We start from the raw sequence: 22569 nt of genomic DNA on the forward strand, positions 1-22569 counted from the left end.
TGGTACAGTCATTCTTATCAAAATGTCTTGAATAAAATCCAATAAACACAAAGAAAAAATAATTTTATGATCTTTTATATTCCTAACTACTCAGTGTTTTATCAGGGGCCTGTTTGGATGAACAAAGAGCTGATATCCTGGAGATGGGAAATGTTTTTAGATCAGTTAATGAAGGCAATTTCCCACGGCACACTTGACCATCTCCCACGGCACACTAGTGTGCCGCGGCACACTGGTTGAAAAACACTCACATAGGGTATGATTATATTAGGAATGTGGGCGTGGTTAACAGATAACCTCTGTTGTGAAGAATATCCCAAAATTTTGTTTTGCTGATTCTTCTGACACTTACTTCAATGTGTTCAAAATCCTCAGGCGACCACAACATAAAATGGTTTCTATGGAGATAAATGCAACAGAAAAGCCGCCATTTTGGAAAAACTGGATTTGACATCATCTTGTCACATGCAGCTCTGACCAGCCTGACAGAGACAAAATTGGGGAGTCACAGAGGTTTGGCTCATTAATATGTGTGTTGACAGTTATTGACCTAGGGACATTCTTTGTCAACATCACAAAAGCCCCCCCATGTTGTATTGACTGTTATCACAGCTGGCAGTGCTTCCGCGGTTAGCATCTTAACCCTTGTGCTATCTTACATGACCCCACCCCTACATTGACGTGTTATTCCTACCATGACAAAGGTGAATAAAGATGGAAAGATTTCACCCATGGACACCAGTGAAGATCACAAATCATTGAAGAAAAAAGGTTCGACACACAGTCTAGATGGTCTAGATGACCCAACTCCCAACGTTAAAGTGCCTAGGATAGCACAAGGGTTACGTAATATATTTTTCTGAGCCAGCATCTGTGCTGGCGGCATGTGTGTTAAATTCTGCAAAAATCACACGAAAAACAGGTTCTTTTTCCCATATTGTGGAAAAATGTGAAAACCACCAAATTTCAAACTTTGCCCCAAAATGACTGCCAAGCTGTATTTGATGTAGCCATCCCATAATAATTGCAATACTTTGTTTGAATATCCCCAACAGGTGCGCATTGGTTATGTTTGTGAATTCAAAAAAAATAAATCTGAAGCCTTCTAGGAAATTTTTGCTCCATTAATTTTTTTTATGGTTTTAACCACTATGATGTCATCATTACCAGGAGGGGCTCCTCCCACATGAAGTTATCAGCCCTATTTGAAAGACAGGAGCCTACAGTTTAAGCTGCTCTCAGGTCCACATTTTTTTGAGAAGATTTGTAATGCAAAAACTTCATGTATTCAAGTAGTTTGCCATATTGTTTTGTTCAGCCTGAGCCAGTGAATCATGTTGAGGACATTCCGATAAAAAATGTGCAAACTAGCTATGATCGCAACATATGTGAACTTGCCAAATGCACGCCGTTCAAAATTTAGAACTTCTAATTCAAACATTTTTTGCACAGTAGCTACCCGATTGTGTTCAAAAAGATAGGAGAAGATGGATGAAAATTCCTAGGACGAGTTTTCGTTTGTAGCTGTATCTGAAGCTGTTTTCTTTTAATTCAAGATGGCAGCCTTTTCCCGAGGTCAAGGGTCAGCAAAACTTCTGTGGTGATAGTAGACTCGAGCTGACGTCATGTGAGTCAAATTTCGTGAACATTGCTCAAACAAAAGTTTCCATTTTCCATATTGTGGAAAAAGTGAAAATCACCACTTCTCAGACCTTGTCACAAAATTGCCACCATTTGAAAACTTCCTTTGGATATCCCCGACATATGTGGTTTCCGACACAATAATTCCCCTATTATATCCTTATACTGATGTTAAATATTGTATTGAGTAGTCTGCATATTGCAATGCTATCACCTGTCAAACTTGGTTTAGGCATAAAGTTCAGGTATAATTTTATAATTTCTTGGTTTAATAAAGGCATAAAAAATGTGCAAAAATGTAGTAAGTTACAAAACCATAGACCTTTTTTAGACAACCCATTATGGACCGTGCAGTCTGATGACAATTTGTGTGGCGAGGATTTTCTAAATCCTAACTCTGAGGTTTTTTTTCAAATGTAGATTTTCGGTTTTCTTCTCTGCACAGTTCTTGGGTCATTTTGTGTATGTTTGTATGATTATTTTTGTTTCTTATCTTGTCTTTTGTTTCTGTGCAGGCTGGCTTTGACGCCACCCATTTTCCATTGTTAATCAGCCACACAATATTTAAGGAACTCTCTTTCAGCCTTCTGTGTCAGCTCATTCTGTATTGTAAATGCTCCCTTAGCCTTGGTTTTTGTCATTAAACCTTTTGGACTTGTTACATAGTGATTTGCGGTACTTCCCTGCAGCTGGGTTTCTTCCTGCTTGCCAAACTGTGACATTACGAGCCAACCGTGTCTAACCCAGAGGTAGTGATGGGCAGATGAAGCTTCATGAAGCATTGAAGCTTTTCATCCAGTTGGTTCATTCCAGTGCAATGATTCAAGAAGCTTTATTTGTGCTAGTAGAACATCTAGTGGACACAAAAAACATCCCCTCCCTGCCCTCCCCTCTGGGGGAGGGGTGACCCTATCTATAATCTTATTTGCTTGTCTTACAGTATTTTTCTTGGTGTACAGAACTTCTTTGTCACCAACTATAAAAAGTGCTATGGTAATGAAGATTGATGATTGATTAAAAAGGTGCTGGTCTGGATCAGCAGGGTGGATCAGTCACGTGGTACAGCCCAGGAGTGGATCTTCTTTCATAGTCATCATTTTCAGCTTCTCTTCTTAATTAACCAAGCCTCGATACGCTCTTCATAAAAACTCCTCCACTACTCAACAAACTCTTCAAAGCCTTTATATAGAACATCAGATCACTACCCAGCAGGAGAATCACTGCCATTAGCTGAAGAATTATCAGCCAAAATGTGGGTGGCTGTATGTCAGCCATACAGCAGCTTCGCTCAACTGGAGCACGTCTCCGTCCTGACAAGTCCAGTCGGGCACACCTGAAAGTCTGATGGGACGGTTGAGGGCTGCTGGGCGTTTCTCACTTCATGCCAGCTTCACTTTGTCTTCAGTCCAAGTCAGTTTCCCTCCGTGCAGAGCAAAGTGGCCTTTGCTCTGAGTTTCCTGATGGGATGGGCCAAGCAATGGGGTTTGGCAGAGTGGGGACAGAGGAGCCGGGCTCAAACCTCTTTTCAAGCTTTTCCCACCAGACTCTCACTTTGTGTTTTTTTATTTAAATTAGGACAGTGCATATTAATCAATGTTTTAGCATAATAAACTATAGCAAAATAGCAAAACATAAATATGCCAGAATTAGCATAAGTGGTACATTTGATCCAACTACGCCACATCGAGCAGCTGCCTCGGAGCTGCTCTGCCTCCAACAAGGAGCCTGCACCGTTGTGGACTATCCTGTGGAATTCTGGACTTTGGCTGCCAGCATCCGCAGACCAGACGAGGCACTAGTGGACATCTTTCTGTGCAGTCTCTCCAGTGCACTCAAAGATGAGCTCGTGGCAAGGGAGGTTGCGGCAGAACTGAAAGGATTTATCAATCTGGCGGAACAAGGGAACGCGTATGAGAAAAATGTAGTTCTTAAAGCTTCTCTCTTTATCGCTGCCAGAGTTTTCTCCGCTGGAGCCGTCCGTCTCTCGAGCTCCTCATTCGGATTCTTCTCCTTCCTTGGAATCAATCAATTAAGGATCAGAACATCTCTCCCCTGCTGATCGTCGGAGGTGCATGAGGTTGGGTGTTTTTTTTTTACTGGGGACAGCCAGGTAATTTCCTCCGCAACTGTTCAGGAATTTCCAGGACCAGAAGAAACCCGGTTAGTTGTGTTTTTTCTTTTTCTCCATCCTAACAGCCACCAACATGGCTCCTGGTCTCACATGAACAGCCCCAGGAGGAATTTGATACTTTAAAAGGCTATATGATGGAGATCTCATTTTCCAAGAAGCGGTAAGCAAATTCAATATTCCTGTTGAAGCATTAAATTCTTTCCTTATTGAACTGCGTGAATGGAGCCGCCATTCAGTACATTTTCCTAATCAGGGTTCTCTTCGCCCAGAGCTTTCTGATGTCAGTAAAGTTCTCACTGTCTACCATGATTTAAGCAATGTGTTCTGTAAAGCTCAGGCTCAGTCCCTCCCTGCACATTATCCACTTGTCTGTGTCATACAGATTCTTCCAGGATGCCAACCACCAAAGGGCAACATCTGTCCCCTGTGTTCTCCAGAACGTGAAGCCATTGACCAATGCCTGCAGGAGACTCTCCAGGCTGGCATCATTCTACCCTTTTCTTCACCGCAGGGGCTGTTTTTTTTTCTGTTGGCCAATGTGAGGGGGGACTGTGCCCTTGCACCGATTACGGGGGTTTGAACAATATTCCTGTGAGCAATACCTACCCCCCATCCTCTGTTACAGACGGCTTTTGATCTTGTTAAAGGCGCCATGATCTTCATCTAGCTGGACCTCCACTGCGCCTACTATTTGGTGCGCATAAGAGAGGGTGCTGAATGGAAAACTGCTTTCAACACTCCTTTTCCCTTTGGACTCAGTAATGCACCTGCTGTTTTTTTAGTGTTTAATCAATAAAATTTCCAAGGATGTGATTAACAAGTTTGTATTTGTATATCTTGTTGAAATCTTGATCTTCTCTCCAGACCCTGTGCAACACAACAGGGCTGTCCTGCAGTGTCTCCTGGAGAACCAGCTTTATTGTAAAAAGCAGCGAAATGTGAGTTTCATACCACTAAAACCACGTTCTTAGTCATGAAGTTACTCCAGAATATGTGCAAATGGACATTGCCAAGATTCAAGCTTTTCTAGACTGGCCTGTTCCCACTTTGCGTAAGCAACTCCAGTGTTTTCTTGGGTTTGGCAATTTTTTATACGCTTTATCAGGCGGGGAAAACTGAATATGCAATCCATAAGAATCTTGGTGTAAAGAAAAGAACAAGTATTAAGAAATGGAAGACATACAAGATCACTGATAATATCTCTCGATCTGGGGCTCCCTGCAAGATCTCCCCCCGTGTTGTCAAAATATCACCAATTTTCCACATCAGCAAACTTCAAAGAGCAAGGGACTGTGATCTTCAGTCTGGGTCTGGGGACCCACCTGTACCATGTTTTAAAGACAGAGGCCCAGTCTAGAAGAGTGGACGGGGTCTCCAAGACATAGTTGACTGGGAGGGTTACGGTCCAGCTGATTATCAGTGGGTACCTCAGTGCCATATACTGGAAAAAGACTTCATTGCCCAGTTTCAATGTAATCATCCTGACTAACCTTGTTATCCGCCTGGTAGCCAGACATAGAAGAGAGGGTCATGTCATGGTATGTATGTTAGTACGGTTATTTGAGGTTCTCATCTGGTCTTTAGTCTTTTTGCTGGCTGTGACTCCACCCATTCTGCTTTGCTCCTGGGGATTTGTCACAGCTGCCTACACTTTGCTAATCAACTTGACTATATTTAAAAGACAGTCTTTCCACTTTCTGTGTCAGCTCGTTCTGTATTCTAACCACACTCCTTCAGCCTTGGTTTTTGACATTCAACCTTTTGGACCTTTTATGGACTTTGTTATATTTAATTCTTTCTGCACCATGAGTAGGAGGGAGGGAGAGCATAATGAGTTTATTTAGCAGCCCTACTTCTTAGTTATGTAATGTTAAAGTTGGAGATGTGGTAAATGTTATCCTGTTTCATATTGAGAATCCATTTTGTTTCATTCATATTATTGTTATAAAATTGAGTATATCTGCAGGCTCAAACTTAGACATATGAGAGTTCAAGAAGTACAATAAATTAAGACGGAAAAACATTTAATTGAATTGGAGAAACATGACATTTAGTTAGATAAATGTGTAAATTTGAGTTTTAAAAAAATATTGAGTTGTTACCAATTGAATTAATTTAAGTTGGATACATATATATGCGTCAAAATGAAAATAGAAAGCAAAAACTCTTTCTTTTGCTGATGCAGCCGTATTACTTTTTTGATGGGCGTATAATCTTCATACGCCGTCACTAAAATTTCCGACTCTGTCTCACTAAAGTATAGCGCTCTATTTTGTTCACCACGCGTTTTCATGGTAACTCCGGAAATTGGCGATCCATTGAGAATGTCTTTATGTACGTCCCTTGCACGCGCATTATCCCGGGTTACCAAGTCGAGCGTAATTACACTAACTCATATCCGGTGTTTTGGAACCGACATACCCATAGTAAGCAGATTTCAGCCAGAGTTCAGGGTTAAAGTCAGGGTAGTTTAAACGTGCTTTCTGAAATACCCCCCTCGGATACCCCCCTGAGAGCATGGTTTTAGAGTAATGCTGATAGATGCGTGACTGGAGTCAAATAATGCTTTGGGGTTGTTTTTGAGGAACGAACATTATAACAAATTTCAAAAATTTCAATTTGCATGATATAGGCCCTCTAAGAAATATGGCTGAGATGCACAACAACATAAAATACACAATGCGTAAAATAAATTTTACTTTATATTTTATTAATGCAAAACAAACAAAAAAAAAACACAGCAGTTTATTTATCATAAGTTAAAGGGGGAAGTGAGACTTTGTGGCCTCAAACGGCTTGTCATTGAAAGTTTATCCTAAACAGCTATCATGTTTTCACTGAACACTAAACCAGCTCTGGTTTCTGAAATTACACCATTACATTTCTTCAGAGAAAAGTAAAATGTAAGCCCTACCTTACAGTCGTCCAAGAGTATATGACCATGTTTTATACCATGGTCCAGGTTAATAATCAACCCTGATTGGCTGCTTAAAAAGTGATATACCACAGGACAACCGCACAGTGAAAAAAGAAGTTCCGATCAAAAAAAAAAAACGTTTGAAGGCTACATGCTACATATCCCATCATGCATCACACATATCCCATAATGCATCTCGACCAATCAACGTGTCCCTGTAACTGTGGTGCATTTAAAGACAACAGGATAAATGAACGCATTAATTATTCAGTCTTAACGGAATATTAATTTGTGGGAACACTTTTATTATTTATTTTATCCATGTCAGGTCCCGGGCTCCTTGGTAAATAATCATCCCTTTTTTATTACTTTTTAATTTGATTGAAAGTTCAACTTAAGCACATTTTTAATGATATTACATTCACCATTTTTGAGTCAGTCAGAGAAAAACATTAAATAATGGACTCCTGCTGAAATTTACTAACAACCACTGATGTTCTGCCCAAATATTAAGAACAATAAAAAAGTGTGTGTGTGTGTGGGGGGGGGGGGGGGGGGGGGACAGTGTAGGAGTTCTAGTTTAAAGTAGCCTATCATGAACAAAACTGGAAACTCTTATATTTTTACTTTTTATTATTTAGATGAGCTCAAATATAAACAAATTTCCTTATGAAACATAAGAAAGAGTCATGAATGTGTGCACAAAGAATTGAAGTAGTCTTATTTCTTCTCATGTGTAGATTGTTCAAAACTGTTCAGATTACCTCATTATCACCTATTCATTTTTATCTATATACACTACAACAAATTTGAGTTATTTGTGTAAAACTATGAAAATTGTAAACATTTTGTAAAATGTATTGTAAAAAATCTCTGCAAAAATAATTAAAGTACTGTAATGAAACATAAATCAGCACTTTTTTGTGTGACCCAAATCGTTTAATCATGACCAAGCTTACACCTGTCAGAAGTCTGGAAAAAAAAGAGAATTCTATACTTTGTCTCCCCCTCTGGTCACTGGTAGGAGCCGTCCACAGAGTTCTAACCACACTACAGCTCCCAGCAACCCCAACTCACACTTCCTGGATGCCGCACACCTGACTCCGTCACCAACCATAGCATACTTCAGCACTGCAGTGAGTTAAGCTCAGAGCAAATTATTGTTTACAATACAGCATGCAAAACGCTGTTACATAAGGTAGAGGTCATCCAAAATCAGGCGTTGAGAATATGTAGTGGGGCTCTGAGGTAAACTTGTGCTGTGTCATTACAAGTTGAAATGGGGGATCTACCATTGAATCTCAGAATTAAAGCCTGCTCCTTAATTATTGGGTGAAAATACAGGGTTGTGTAGGTGTAGAACACATGGTTAGGAGAGCTATTTGCTCCTTGTTGGGAAAGTGGTAGTGGGACAAACGAAAGTGTTGCTTGGAAATTAGATAGATTAGCGAGGGAAGCAAACATTCATGGTAAAACCCTAGTTAAGACGTTTTTGTACCCAGCCACTCCTTCCTGGGTTTTTCCAACTGTACAAGCGGATTTTTATCTCCACATGAAAATTGAGGGTAGCAGAGGGAAGGGAAACTGGGATGAAATAACAGCAGACAGGTTAGACACGGTCCATGCTTCATTTATTCCAATATATACAGATGGATCTAAAGACCCAGACACAATGAGAACTGTTTTTCTTTCTGTATCCCTACATTGGGAAAATATGTCGGAATTAAGACGTCAAAGGATTTTTGTTTTTTGCTGTTAAAATGTTGGCAATATCATTTAGTTTACACTGGTTAGAACAGAATATAATTGGAGATGGTATAATTTGTTCAGACTCATTGTCAGCTTTGATGTCTCTGAAATCTTGTTCTTCTGATAGCAGATCAGATATATTATATGACATTAATGAGAATTTGTTCAGGTTGGAAAAATTGAAAAATTGAAAATAAGCATCAGATTTATGTGGGTACCAGCACATAGGGGAGTGGAGGAAAATTAAATGGCTGATTTTCTGGCAAAAAGGGCGTTGAAACGGGGTATAGAGATGGAAATTCCTTTAGGGAGAACGGAAATTAGTATTACTATTATGAAAAAATGGCAGACACAATGGGAAAGGGAGAGGAGAGGTCGGCATTTATTTAGTATTCAAGACAAAGTAGGGAGTGGTATGAATATCAGAGTAAACACCAGAGATCACGGCATAATATCACGATTGAGGATGGGACACACTGGTATAAATAATACATTGCATTTGATAGGGAAACACCCAACTGGTTTGTGTGAGTGTGGGAAAGGGGAAGAGTCAGTGGAGCACGTTCTGTGTCATTGTGAATTGTATGGGGAAGAAAGACGACAGCTGGAGAGAAGAGTACGGTTGATAGAGGGTGAATGGCTGAGTTTGAAGAAGCTTTTGGGAGGGGAGGAGAATTTAAATGGTGTGATTAAAGGTTTTTTTGAGCACGACCAGATTATTGAGGAGAATTTAGTTTATTTTTCTTTTTGTTTTTTTCTTTTGATTAGGTAGTCCCCACTCTGACCCATACTCCAACACAGTAGGTGGCGGTAATGCACCTTCACGTCGGTGCCTCCCGCCAATTAAACCACAAGAAGAAGAAGAAGAAGAAGAAGAGTTTGAGTTTTGAGTTTTAAAACGTCAATTTATTCAAGGATCACAGACAAGAAAAAAACACCAATCACTCACATAAAAAAGGAGCAAAGCATGTTTCACCATTTGACACACGACATAGAACATTGTCAAAGCACCAGATCTTTTTAAAACAAGACAAACGATTCGACAGTCTCAAAAAGGAGAATTCCAGCTTCAGCCTGGAACGGACATTGCAGCGCCAGATACGAACTGCATCAGCCAGAGGTTCGCCCGCTATTTTGCGCTTCCTGCTTACGTGAATCGCAAGCTTCGCTTCACCAACAATAAAATTAAGCAGTTGCCATTTTTCTTTGTCTTTCTGCTTGTACCCGGACCCATAAATAAAACAACGAACGGAAAACATCACATTAAAAAGAACAAATACAGATGTTAAAAGAGTGAAGAGACCTGAAAGCCTTTTACACTCACTAAAAACCTGAAAAACCGATCCACGCGCCTCAGCATCGACGTCATCAATCCCCCCTTCCAGACACGCCTCGTCGTCACCCACCACACACTCCCCAGACACACCCGAACCAAAACGCTCAGAGGGCTCCACCGCCCCTACATCCACACACACAGCTGAGGAAGGATCCAGCCCAGATGCCCCACCAGCGACTTCCAACGCATCCACCACCTCAGTGACATTCATGACACCCTCCACCGAAACCCCCCCTCTGCAACCTGACTCACCTGATTCTCCACCTGACCGTATCCACTTACACCTTCCCCACTCACCATGGTCCCATCAGGCTCGCCCACCGACTCAGGCCCATCCACCACGGGCTCAGGACAGGCTGCCAGTTCCTCCGGAGGACCCTCAACCACAGCGGCGCTCCGCGGCACGGGCGCGGGGCGATCAGCGCGCAACCCACGCTGACCGTCATCCGTGCTACTTGCCGCCGCCACGCCCCCCGAGGCAGAAACGGCGCGGTGTGGACAAGCTTTAACCAAATGCCCCTCATCGCCGCAACCAAAGCATTTGAACGAGGCAGAAGTAGCAAAAAGCACGTAGTCATAATCATCCACACGCACCTTAAAGACAGAATTCAAGTCCTCCTCCTTCTTGTTGAGGATCATGAACGTGAGACACGACGTGTTTCAGCAGGGGGGACTTACAACCTGACAACACTTTACGCACAGTTGACACCACCTTCCCGTGTTTGGACAGTTCTCGCACCAGAAACTCGTCACTAATGAACGGAGGGACGTTAGACAGCGTGATATTGGTCGCCGGCTGAGAGAGCGGCGTGATGGTTTCAAACACGCCATTGATGGAAATGCCCTTCTCATCCAGCGTGTTCACCTGCTCCACCCTCTCCACAAACAAAGCAACGGCTCCATTCATGCGAGCAGCAGATTTAATTGAAGCATGCCCGATAACCTCCCCCACGGCCAGAGCCACATCCTCCACGCTGTGCAGGGAGCCGGTGTGGGTACCGGATGTTCTCGGGTTGCCGGATGTTCTCGGGGTCCTTCGGGGTCCTTCCAATGAGTTATTTTACTAGAGGAGACATCACGTGGTTCCTCATGGGAGGAGAGCACCGCCATCCTGGTGAGGTCAAGTTTTGAAGACCAAACCACTTTTATAACATTTAATAAAGAGCTCTGTTTTTACTTTCAATCACTTCATTATATGAAAAAGAAGAATGGCTTGAATTTGCTTAGTTTTGTTCAGAAATACAAACTTCACGAGTACCCCTAACTTAACTAGTATTAGACTATTTAGATTTTTTCTATGTTCCTTTATTTTATTTTACTTGTGTTTTTATTTATTTGTGTGTTATGTTCATTGTTTCTTTTTTTCCCCTATATTCTTTATTTTCTATGTTAATATGTTATGTTTGGCAATGGTGACTGATTTTCGAAGCAATATTCATTACATTGTTATTGTTCGTTGTTAACGTTAATGTCATTGTTAATGTATGATACCGCAATTGTCAATAAAGTTTAAAAAAAAAAACTTAGCAATGTTAACTCATTGGTCGTGGCAACTTACAGCCAATCAAATAGTGTGACGTCATCATTGGTCGAAGGACCCCGAAGGACCCCGAGAACATCCGGTACCCACACCGGCACCTGTTTTAACGCAGTGTTTCCTGGTAAGTGAAGTGAGGGCCATGGCGTCCAGAAGAACACCACAAGCTCCACACCCACCACGGGATAAAACCCACAAAACACCAAAAAGAAACAAAATAAAAGAACTAACAATACACCTATGTCACGGTGGTGGGGCTCGAGAGCCGGTAGGACCCAGAATGCAGAGGCAGGGGCACGTGGTTCAAGGGCAAGGGGTTTAATTATAACAAAAAACGCTGCCGAGCAGGATGACAAAACCAAAAACTCACAGTGACGTGACGTGGCATGAGACAAAGAACAAGGAACATGGCACGACAAGACATGAACAACAGAACAGGAATAATGGACCAACACAGGAGGAGGGCAGAGACAAGACTTAAATACAGACAGGGCAGACAAGACACAGGTGGACACGATCAGGGCTGATGGGGACCAAAGGAAGTAAAACTCAAGAAACAAGACAAGACAGGAAACCTTTCAAAATAAAACAGGAAACAGAACCAAACAGGACAGGACAAGAACTAAAACGAAAAACAAGACACAACCAACTGAAACCATGACAACCTAACCATTAACAAATAACACCAAAGTGAAAAAGTACAGAAAAAGAACAGAAAAGGCAAATAAATAAATCACTCCTCAGCTCCTTCAATCACCCTCGTCCCACAAGAAGAAGAAGAAGAAGAAGCTCAGTGCGAGTAATTGTTTGTACCACTCTGCCTGTTATATATGGACCTGATCTTCTCTCTCCTGACCCTGTATCTGATTGTGTTTGCCTGCCGCCTGCATCCTGCCTAGGGGCGACAGACTGCAGGCGCTTACTCGCTTTGATTCTGGACTCTGGTGGCATGCACAGACTGGACTAGTAGCTTGCTGATGACGGCTTACCATGAGGGACTCACCGCAGAAATGCAGTGGGAACTAATGGGCCGCGACTAGGGATTATCCTTGGATCAACTCATAGCCCTCCATATAAAACAGGGGAAACTGCTGAAAACCCGGTGGTCACTCAACCCAACCTTAGCCATTGTCATAGCCGTCTCACCTTATTCCCCAGGGACTGCTGGCTCCGGTCGCAATCCCATCCAACTCGGGAGAACCTCTGCCTTGACTGCGGCCAGCCAGGCCACATTCACAACACCCGTCCCAATTGACATCCACGACGCTCTGCAGAACCGGTGACTGAACCCATGCTCACCTTTATACTGCAGGTTACACTACGCTTTAAAAACCATGGTGGATACTCAAGCTATGATTGACTCTGGTGTCCGCAGGGAATTTTATTGACCTGGCTTTAGCTCACTCTCATGCTGTCCCTTTGCTCACCTGCAATGCTCAAGTGGTAGTCACCACCCTAGGCGGAAGGCCCCTGGGGTCAGGCCAGATCCGGTCCCTACTCAAGACATTGCAGGCATCACATCGGAGCACCATCGTGAGTCTCTCTGCCTTTTCGTCATCAAGTCCCCTCAATGTCCCATCATCCTCAGTCTGCCTTGGCTGGAGAGGCATGATCCTAGTTTAAACTGGTCAAAACACAAACTCCTATTTAGGGCTGTGACGATAACTGCATTACCGCACTTTTTTTTTTGTCGTTTTCTTTGTGTGAAAGTTCTGCATATGGTGCGTGATTGGAACTACTGTATAATAAACACATTAAACACGTTCATCTTTGCTGATAATTTACTTTTTCTGCTAGTCCTGTGTTCAGACTTTCCTTCTTTCTTTCAGACTGTTCTCTCCTATCCCACCGCGCCTGTAACTGTCTCTAGTTGGCGCGGGCTCTGACTGCCTCTGCTGCACGTGGCACGCAGCTCCCTTTACACACACAGGCGCGCGCTTTCAGAAGCATACATCCTCATTCTACAACAGAAGTTTCAGTCTCGCGAGGAAATATGACAAATTTACTGCGTTGTAATTATTAATTTCCATTGTATTCATTTCCATTACAAGCTGCGTGCGTTCTTAAGTGCGCGCGACACGCACTAAAGAACTGTTCTCAGTCACTCTGTAACACCAAACATGAACGCGCGCTGTTAGATTGCCACGAATATCACTACATCTTTTGTTTGGTAACTATTTTGTGCAGCGCCAAGTTACTTGTCTTTATAAGTAAAGGTGGAGCTTCCTGCCCTGCGTTCTTCATGGGTGTCAGGCTTCTTGGCTACCGGAAAGGGGACAAAGTGTCTGAAGTCTGTTTATTACTGGGCAATATATAATATTCTGAGAAGATGTCTGTACCAGAGAGCATAGGTGAAGCCTGTGCTCGCATGCCGCTCCAAGCAGTCCACTGCAGAGGAATCAACATGCACCCCCAACACACGTGTGCGCACCTTCCTCCTAGTCGTACACATGACGCAGCGCGCGGACACACACAGTCACAGTCAATCTACAACACCTATATAGTTAGTTCATTAGTTAGATATGTAGTAGTTACTTGTTACTGTGATTTTTGTTAATAAAGAATTCTACGTTTTAATTGTATTTATTTCTGATGCGGGCGCCGGGGGATTTAGTGTTTTTTTTCTTTTTTTTGGGGGGGGGGGCTGCGGTTAACCCCGACACCGCGCCCCCTGGTGGTTCATCACAGCGGTGATCAAAAATCCGACACCGTCCCAGCTCTACTCCTATTCACGTCCTGTCACTGTCCTGACACTGCCTTCAGGCCGCTGAACAGTCATAAAACTGTGCTCCATTGAGGTCGATTGCAGCCACAACCCTCACAGAGATCAGTGCGACAGAACAGATGGATAGGTTGCCAGCTAAATAAGAGGACTTGCGAGAGGCCTTCAAAAAGCAGCGTGCCACACAGCTCCCTCCACACCGGTCCTACGACTGTGTCATCAACCTTCTGCCCGAAGCTATGCCCATCTGAGGACAGGTGTTCCCGCTTTCTTAACCTGAGTCTGAGGCCATGCAGGCCTCCATCCGAGAGGACTTAGCAGAGGGCTTCATCTGACCATTTACATCCCCAGCCTCAGCCGATTTTTTCTTTGTCAAAAAGAAAGATGGTGGTCTGAGGCTGTGTATTGACTTCCACAGGCTTAATGGTGTGACTGTGAAATACTGTTATCCCTGCCTCTTATTCCTGGACCCAGAGGAACCCTCTTGGGTTGCCGCTGATAACATCCCTGACCCCTCCCTGATCAGTGAGTCATTTCGTTTCCTTGGTGTCCTGCATTAATGCCCTGAATGCCTTGTTCCTCGTCAGAAGTCATAGTTCTGTCTCCCCCTCTGGTCACCAGTGGGAACCATCTCCAGGGTTCAAACCACACTACATCTCCCAGCAACCCCAGTGACACTTCCTGGATGCATCACACCTGTCTTTCATTCACCCAATCAATCACAGCATACTTAAACACTGCACTGAGCCTCACTCAGTGCAAAGTATTGTTTGTACCACTGTGCCTTCATTAATGAGTGTTATAGCTGCATGTGAGCTTCTGTTTCCTGATTTAGTTTGCCTGCCGCCCGCACCCTGCCCCAACTCTCGCCTAGATCCCGACATCTCTAGTTGTTTGTCTGATGTTTTCATGCTCGATTTTGACCCCTGCCGGCCTGACCCTGATTTAGCTTTGTGGAGCTAGGCTAAAAAACCTGCTGAAATTGGAACCAGCCGTCTGCCTGTTCTTGTGACAGTTTCATTGTGACATGTCCATGCTGAGTTAGGTAAAATTTTAGCTGAAACTTCCTGTTCATTGCACAAGGCATGTTTTGTCATGAAACTAGTTGTTGTTAGATGTTACATGTTGTGCCTCGACAGCGACAATTCATGAAGCAAAATCATTTTTATCCACTCAGACAGTTATGTGAAAAGGCAAACAGATTTTAAAAAGCAGGATAGATTCCCAAATGTAAGCAGAACATCTTGGTCTTCCATTTTTAAACAGAATAACATAGCATGAACAACTAATGTTTTGTAGGACCATAATTAACTCTGCTATCCTAGGCACTTTAACATTAGGAGATGGGTCATCTAAACCCACTAGACAGTGCGCTGGACCTTTTTTCTTCAATGATTTGTGATCTTCACTGGTGTCCATGGATTACTCAAAGTCTTTCCACCTTTATCCACCTTTGTCATGGTAGGGAGAACACGTCATCTAAGATAGCACAAGGGTTAATTATTGCTTGGTTTGTTATTGCATTCTCTGAGGACTGTCTTGAGATGACCATTACCCTAAATTTGGCATTTCAGAAATAAACTAAATTAAAAAAACAAATTGTCATCAGCTGAGGGATTTCACTTTGGTCTCTCTCTTTATTTCTGTTTACTTTAATTCATAAGGAGGTTTATTAAAATATCATGCTCTTTTAAATAGTCTTTCAGTTCACACAGTGAACAGATCCAGCAGTGGCCCCTCAGCAGCCACAACAGGAGTTATTGCCTCACATCGGGTATTAGTACATTGGGGCAAACAGTACTGGTTTAAATTTCATCTCAAGCTACACATCAAGCTATCCAAAGTGACCCTTCTCATAGAGAATTCCATGTAATTAAGCAAGTGAGTACACACATTTCAGGCTTTTGTGTTAAAAATTTTGCACTTACACATACCTACACAAGTTTCTGCAACCATTTTTGGGCTCTACATATAACACAAGTAGCCATTGAATGTGCTTGTAAGTTAAACCATGTCAAACTTTGACCAACCAGGGACTTGGAGTTGGTAGTGACAAATGGATGGATTTCTTTAAAATTGTTGTATAAAATAGCTTTTATTTTCATAATGTCAATAAGATCTTGTGCAGATTATAGTTACAATATTGCACCTAATGTTTGTTCTTGTTGTTCTTATAAGTGTTAAGTATAACACTAAATGGCTTAGTCATATGCACCGGTACGGGAGTTAATCTGTATGGGTGTTGGAGGTTTTTGGATTGTCCAAGCCTGTGAAGGGTCGTAGACAGGAGCAGCTGCAGGTTTGTCTTGCAGTTCCCTTGTGGCTCATGTAGCCACTTTACAGGACATCAGGAAAATAGAACGTGCGATTATTGTGCATGTGGTAAGTTTATTGTGATCGCGATGAAAATCTGAAAAATATCATATTAAGCTGGCTGCTTCGCCTAATGCACTTACCTTTAGCTCGTAGCATAACAACAATAGCAGTACGTCCCGTTTCCCAGCATGCTTTGCGGCCGAGACAATAACAGATCGACCATTCTTGCTTTTATTTTTACCCCTATTGAATGCTCACAGAGACACGGAAGTAGCAGCAGGAAGCGGCTTTTGCAGCAAGATGATGGAGGGCGTACCAGATGTGAATGAAGGTGTGAATATGATGGATGCTTTTGTGCTTTTTAAAATAAATAAATCTGTTCTCTAAACATCCTCCGTGTCTTCAATGCAATGTAATGAGACACAGACAGACAGAAATGTGAAGGTATCTGCTGTAAATCTATGACGTAAATTAAAAACAAGATAAATGATCGGCTAGTTAGTTAGCATGTAGCCTAATAGCCTTCGAATGTAAAGCGACTGACTGCTAAAGTTAATAAAAGACAAGTCCTGAATATTATTATTCCTATTCGACCCTAAACTACAACATCAGCTGTCTGTCTGTCAACCGACCAGCCAGTTGCCCAAATGCCGGCATACATCAAAGAGCTCTGCGGTGGAGCTAGTAGTAGCCTACCAGGAGCTATCGTATGACAAAGCAGCCTAGTTATCATAAATCTTTTGATATTTTTCTTATATTCATTGAGACAGTAATAAAGTGATCATTTTTGTTTTTTATGTTCCTTTTTTGAAGGAACATATTATTGCATATTACTCATTATTGCGTTCGCACGAGTTAATCATTTCAAGGGAACGGAATAGTATTTTGAGGGAACGGAATAGTATTTCGAGGGAACGCAATAGTATCTTGTGGGAACGGAATAGTATTTCGTGCGAACGAGATAATAATCTGTGGGAACAAGATATTAATCTGTGGGAACAAGAAATATTTTAATATCTTAATGTCAGGACACGGGCTCCGTACCAAGTGGATTTTGATATTTCGTGAAAACCACCTGTAAAGTTTTGCCAGTTTTTCGTTCGCAAACAGCCTATAATCTCCCGTAAGAGACTGAGCCTCTTGGCTCATATCTGAAGGTTTTTGATTAGTGATAAAACTGCTTTTTTATTTGAACTGATTTATTTTGTCATTTGCCTGCTTTCATGTTATATTTCTGCCATGTTTTCTTTAAGTATATGGAAGCGATTCTGTAGCGTAATTAAAAATAAAAGTCAAAACCAGTTAGGCTTTTTCCTTTTCAAAATGAAGCTGCATTTTTTGACAAAAAATTAAAATGAAAAAGCAATTCGCCAAATTGCTTTTTCATTTTCTTCATCAACATCGCTTATTTTGTCACTTAATTAAAATGATAAAGGAAATGGTATTTGACATTTCCTTTTCAAAAAGTTCTCTGTTAAATGTGTAGCAAAATTCATTTAGAAATGTCTAATTTGACAATTACAATGGATTAACAGAAAGGCTTTTTCATTTTCAAAATAAAAATAATCACAGCAATAAAAGCACATTTAGAATATTGTAGTGACGGTCAAACACCCATTCGTCTGCTGTCAGATCTGGCAGCGCAAAGGATTATGGGATGCAATTTCTTCTGCTGGTTTTGGCCTGATCTGAGTGGGTGTGTGGGTTTAATCTATGTGTTTTATGTCTGACTGTTCTTCCGTTCGGTGTTAGTTATTTTACCCTGGTGATTTATTTTGTCCTGCATCGTAAGTGAGGATGGGGGCGAGGAGAATGACCCCACTGCATGTCACACTGTTCGAGGTCAATAAAAAGAAACCAGTTCTGCAAAGTTCCTATCTCTGCCTCATTCTTCGTAGCGTTGCTACATTGGTGTCAGAAACGGGATCATGGAGCAAGACAGAATGGAAAGAGAGACCGCTCGACTGCGCAGCGAAAGAGCAGCATGGCTGGCTGAGAAGTGGAGAGAACCTGGCCTCCCCGACGGAGCAAGCTGCGGACGTCCACGCTTTGTGGAGACGACGCCGAAGAGCGACACTCCTGGCAGGTCCCGGCTCTGCAGCTCAACTGAGCAGCAACTCGCCACCGCTGCCGCTGCTGTTCCCAAATCCACTGTCAAGTTGCCGAAGTACGACGGAACTAATCAGCTGGAACTGTACCTCAAGCAAGTCCGAATTGCAGCGGCACACAACGGATGGAGGGAAGAAGAAACGGCCACTCACCTGGCGCTGGCCCTGGAAGGACGAGCACAGCAGATACTGATGGACCTGGCACCTGCGGAGGAGCGGGACCTGGGCGCCCTAACCACGGCCCTGGAACGGCGGTTCGGCCGGTGCGTCAGAGACGCACGAAAGAGAACAGCTGACCAGTCGCTGCCGTCGTGATGGAGAGAGCCTAGGCGCCCTAGCTGCAGACATTCAGCTACTTGTCCGGCGGGGTTACCCCCGATTTTCTTCAGGAGCGCAGGAAGAGTTAGCTCTCCATGCGTTCCTGCAAGGACTCACACCTGAACGGCTTCGCCAACACGTCCGCCTGCCACGCCGCAGACACTGGAGCAAGCAATCCGGGAAGGAGAACGAGCAGAGGCCATCCTCTCCACTTCACGTGTGGTGCCCGGCACTCAGCCTTGCGTGAAAATGGTCAACTATGAGAAGGAGGAGGCAGAAGATATCTTCAGCGTCCAGTCATCGACGCCACGGCCGTCTCAGCGCCATCCATTGGCCTCCCGACGTCAGCACCGTTCCTCTGATCGTTGTTACCGGTGTGGGGAGCCTGGGCACATCGCACGCAACTGCCCTGCGCCAGCACCAATGACCAGAGCAGCTTCGCCGGGAAACGGCAACGGGATGACCAGGTGAAGGGGCTGCCATCCCACCCACCAACGCCCCTTCAAGGCCGATGCACTCTGGTTGGACGTTTGGGGTATACCAGAGGATTTTATCTGAGTTGCCAGCTGGAAGATCAACGGTGTCAAGCGTTAGTGGACACCGGGTCCACCATCTCTCTTGTGCGGCGGGGGGTTCTGCCAGGCACCGCTGGTTCCCTTCTGGAATCATGGACCCCCACCGGCACCCAGCTAATGACTGTGACTGGAGAAAAAGCGGGGCTGGTGGCGAGGAAGCTGCTGCGGATCCAGGCCGGAGGACAGGACATTGTGCACGAGTTCTGGCTGGCCAACATTACGGAGCCCTGCATTATTGGCCTCGACCTCATGTCCCGCTGGAAGGCTTGCGTTGATGCTGCCCGGGCAACCATCACCATCGGAGGCGAGACTCTGATGCTCCAACGCGGAAGAAGGAAGAGCGGCGATTCCAGAACGACTCCTGCCGCCAGCAGCGCCGCACCAAGCGCTTTCATGGCTCCGGTGAGTGCAGCTTCCACCAGCAAAACATCTCCTGAGACAAAGAAAGCAGTGCAGGATCTGTTGCAACGTAGCAGCAAAGACTTAGACACCCAGCAGATCCGACACCTTCCGGATCTCCTTACAGATTTCATGGACATTTTTGCTGCCAAAGATGAAGACTGCACGCAGACGGCGCTGGTTCAGCACCACATAGACACCGGTTCGGCCCCGCCCATCCGGCTACGCCCACACAGGCTTGCGCTCGCCAAGCGCCAGGCTGCGGAGGACATGATCCGTCAGATGGCTGCAGCTGGAGTAATCGAGCCATCCAGTAGCCCGTGGGCGGCACCGGCTGTCTTAGTAAAAAAGAAAAACGGAGACTGGCGGTTCTGTGTGGATTATCGGCGCCTGAACAGTGTCACCAAGAAGGACTCCTACCCCCTCCCTCGGATCGACGACGCTCTGGACTGGATCACCGGATCCAGCTGGTTCAGCTCCCTCGATCTTAGGAGCGGGTACTGGCAGGTGGAGCTAGCCCCCGATGCTAAGCCGAAGACTGCCTTCACCATCGGACAAGGTTTGTGGCAGTTTCGGGTAATGCCGTTCGGGCTTTGCAACGCACCAGCCACGTTCGAGCGGCTGATGGAAAGGGTCCTGGCTGGCGTGCCCCGGAACCGCTGCATCGTCTACCTGGATGACCTGCTGGTGCATGCAGACAGGTTCGAGGCGGCTGTGAATAATCTGCGGGAGGTGTTTGCTGCAATTAGACAAGCCGGACTAAGACTTAACCCAGCCAAGTGCAGCCTCCTAACCAAAGAGACTGAGTTCCTGGGACATGTGGTCAGCGAGAAGGGCGTTGCAACCAACCCAGCCAAGGTGGCAGTCGTGAAGGACTGGCCCGCCCCCACCAACGTCGGTGAGTTGCGGAGCTTCCTGGGATTAGCCTCTTATTACCGGCGTTTCATCCGAGGCTTCGCCACTATTGCCAGCCCTCTTCACCAGCTAACTAACAAGGGACAGCAGTTCAGGTGGACTGATTCCTGCGCTGCCGCCTTTGACCAGCTCCGAGGGGCGCTGACAGCGGCACCGGTCCTGGCGTTTCCAGACCCCCGTCGCCCTTTTATTGTTGACACGGACGCCAGCAATACAGGGGTCGGAGCAGTCCTGTCGCAGCAGGGGGAAGAAGGAGAGCGGGTGGTGGGCTATTTTAGCCGTGCCCTGAGTCGTGTCGAGAGGAACTACTGCGTGACGTGGCGGGAGCTGCTGGCTGTGGTTCAAGCGGTGCAACACTTCCGGCCGTATCTGCAGGGCTGCCACTTCACCCTCCGGACTGACCATGCCTCCTTGACCTGGCTTCTAAATTTCAAACATCCAGAAGGACAGGTGGCCCGGTGGCTGGAGACTTTGCAAAGCTACGACTTCGACATCCAGCATCGGGCTGGGCGTTGCCACGGCAACGCCGACGCGCTCTCCAGACGGCCGTGCCTGACAGCAGAATGCCGTTACTGTCACCGCCAGGAGGAGCGGGACGGCGATGTCCAGACTGTGGCTGCTACAACGACCAAAGATGTTCCGGAGCTGTGCCCAGAGCAGCTGAGGCAGCAGCAAGAGGCCGATGCGGTGCTGGCTCAATTGAGGAGCTGGCTGCAGGCGGGGCAACGGCCGGAGTGGAATAAGGTCGCAGCGCAGAGTCCGGAGCTGAAGTCCTACTATTCCCAGTGGACTAATGTCGAGTTCCACAACGAGGTGTTGTACCGGCGGTGGCAGGTTCCGGATCGGGGGGAGGACATCCTCCAGCTGTTGGTGCCCCGAGCGACCCGCTCCCAGGTCCTTCAACTGGTTCACGGTTCCACCGGAGCAGGTCACTTTGGGAACGCCAAGATCCTGCGTCGTCTCCGGGGGCGGTTTTACTGGCCAGGCTGCCGCAGAGATGTGGAGCTGCACGTCCACTGCTGTGATGACTGCACCGCACGGAAAGGACCATCCCGGCAGTCCCGAGCACCGCTGCAGCAGTACCTGGTAGGAGCTCCGATGGAACGGGTCGGGGTGGATGTCTTGGGCCCGTTTCCAGTGACTGATGCAGGGAACCGCTATGTCATTGTGGCTGTGGATTATTTCACAAAGTGGCCTGAGGCATATGCTGTGCCGGATCAGAGCGCGGCCACCACCGCTGAAAGACTGGTGGAGGAGATGTTCACCCGCTTCGGGGCACCGGCTGAGCTCCACAGTGACCAGGGCAGGAACTTTGAGTCTCAGGTTTTCAGCGAGGTTTGCCGTCGTTTGGGGATACAAAAGACAAGAACCACCCCACTCCATCCTCAAAGCGACGGGCTGGTGGAACGCTTTAACCGAACCCTGGCCACACAACTGGCGATCTTGACCAGTCGCCACCAGCGGGACTGGGACCGTTTTCTGCCTTTGGCCCTCTGGTCGTATCGCACTGCAGTTCAGTCAAGTCAGTCAAGCCAGTGCACACCTGCTGCGATTATGTTTGGGCGGGAGCTCCGGACTCCGGTGGACTTGGTGTTTGGGGCACCACCTGAACCTGAGATTCCGGGCGGAAGAGAAATGGATTACTGTCGCAGACTCAAGGACCGCCTGCACGAAATCCACGAATTCACCCGCAGAGCACAAGCTGGTGCTGGAGTGCGGCAAAAGAGGGCCTATGACAGCTGGTGTCGGGGCCAGGAGTTCTCACCTGGGGACAGAGTGTGGGTGTACTGCCCTGAGCGGTAAAAGGGAGTTTCTCCCAAGATAAGCAGCCATTGGCGGGGGCCCGGTGAGGTGCTGCACCGACTGTCAGACGTGGTCTACAGGGTGCGTGTGCCGGACAGGAGA

General features: G+C 45.5%; 1 protein-coding gene across 2 annotated transcripts in view; it reads right to left on the minus strand.

The window, feature by feature from the left end:
• The window catches only part of LOC111949304 (ras-related protein Rab-32), a 65257-nt gene that overhangs the window by 39732 nt on the left and 2956 nt on the right, over positions 1 to 22569 (minus strand). The gene's annotated exons all lie outside the window — the stretch shown is intronic.

The sequence above is a fragment of the Oryzias latipes genome, chromosome 18, assembly GCF_053564925.1.
Source record: "Oryzias latipes strain Hd-rR chromosome 18, Olatipes_Hd-rR_3.1".
NCBI lineage: Eukaryota > Metazoa > Chordata > Actinopteri > Beloniformes > Adrianichthyidae > Oryzias > Oryzias latipes.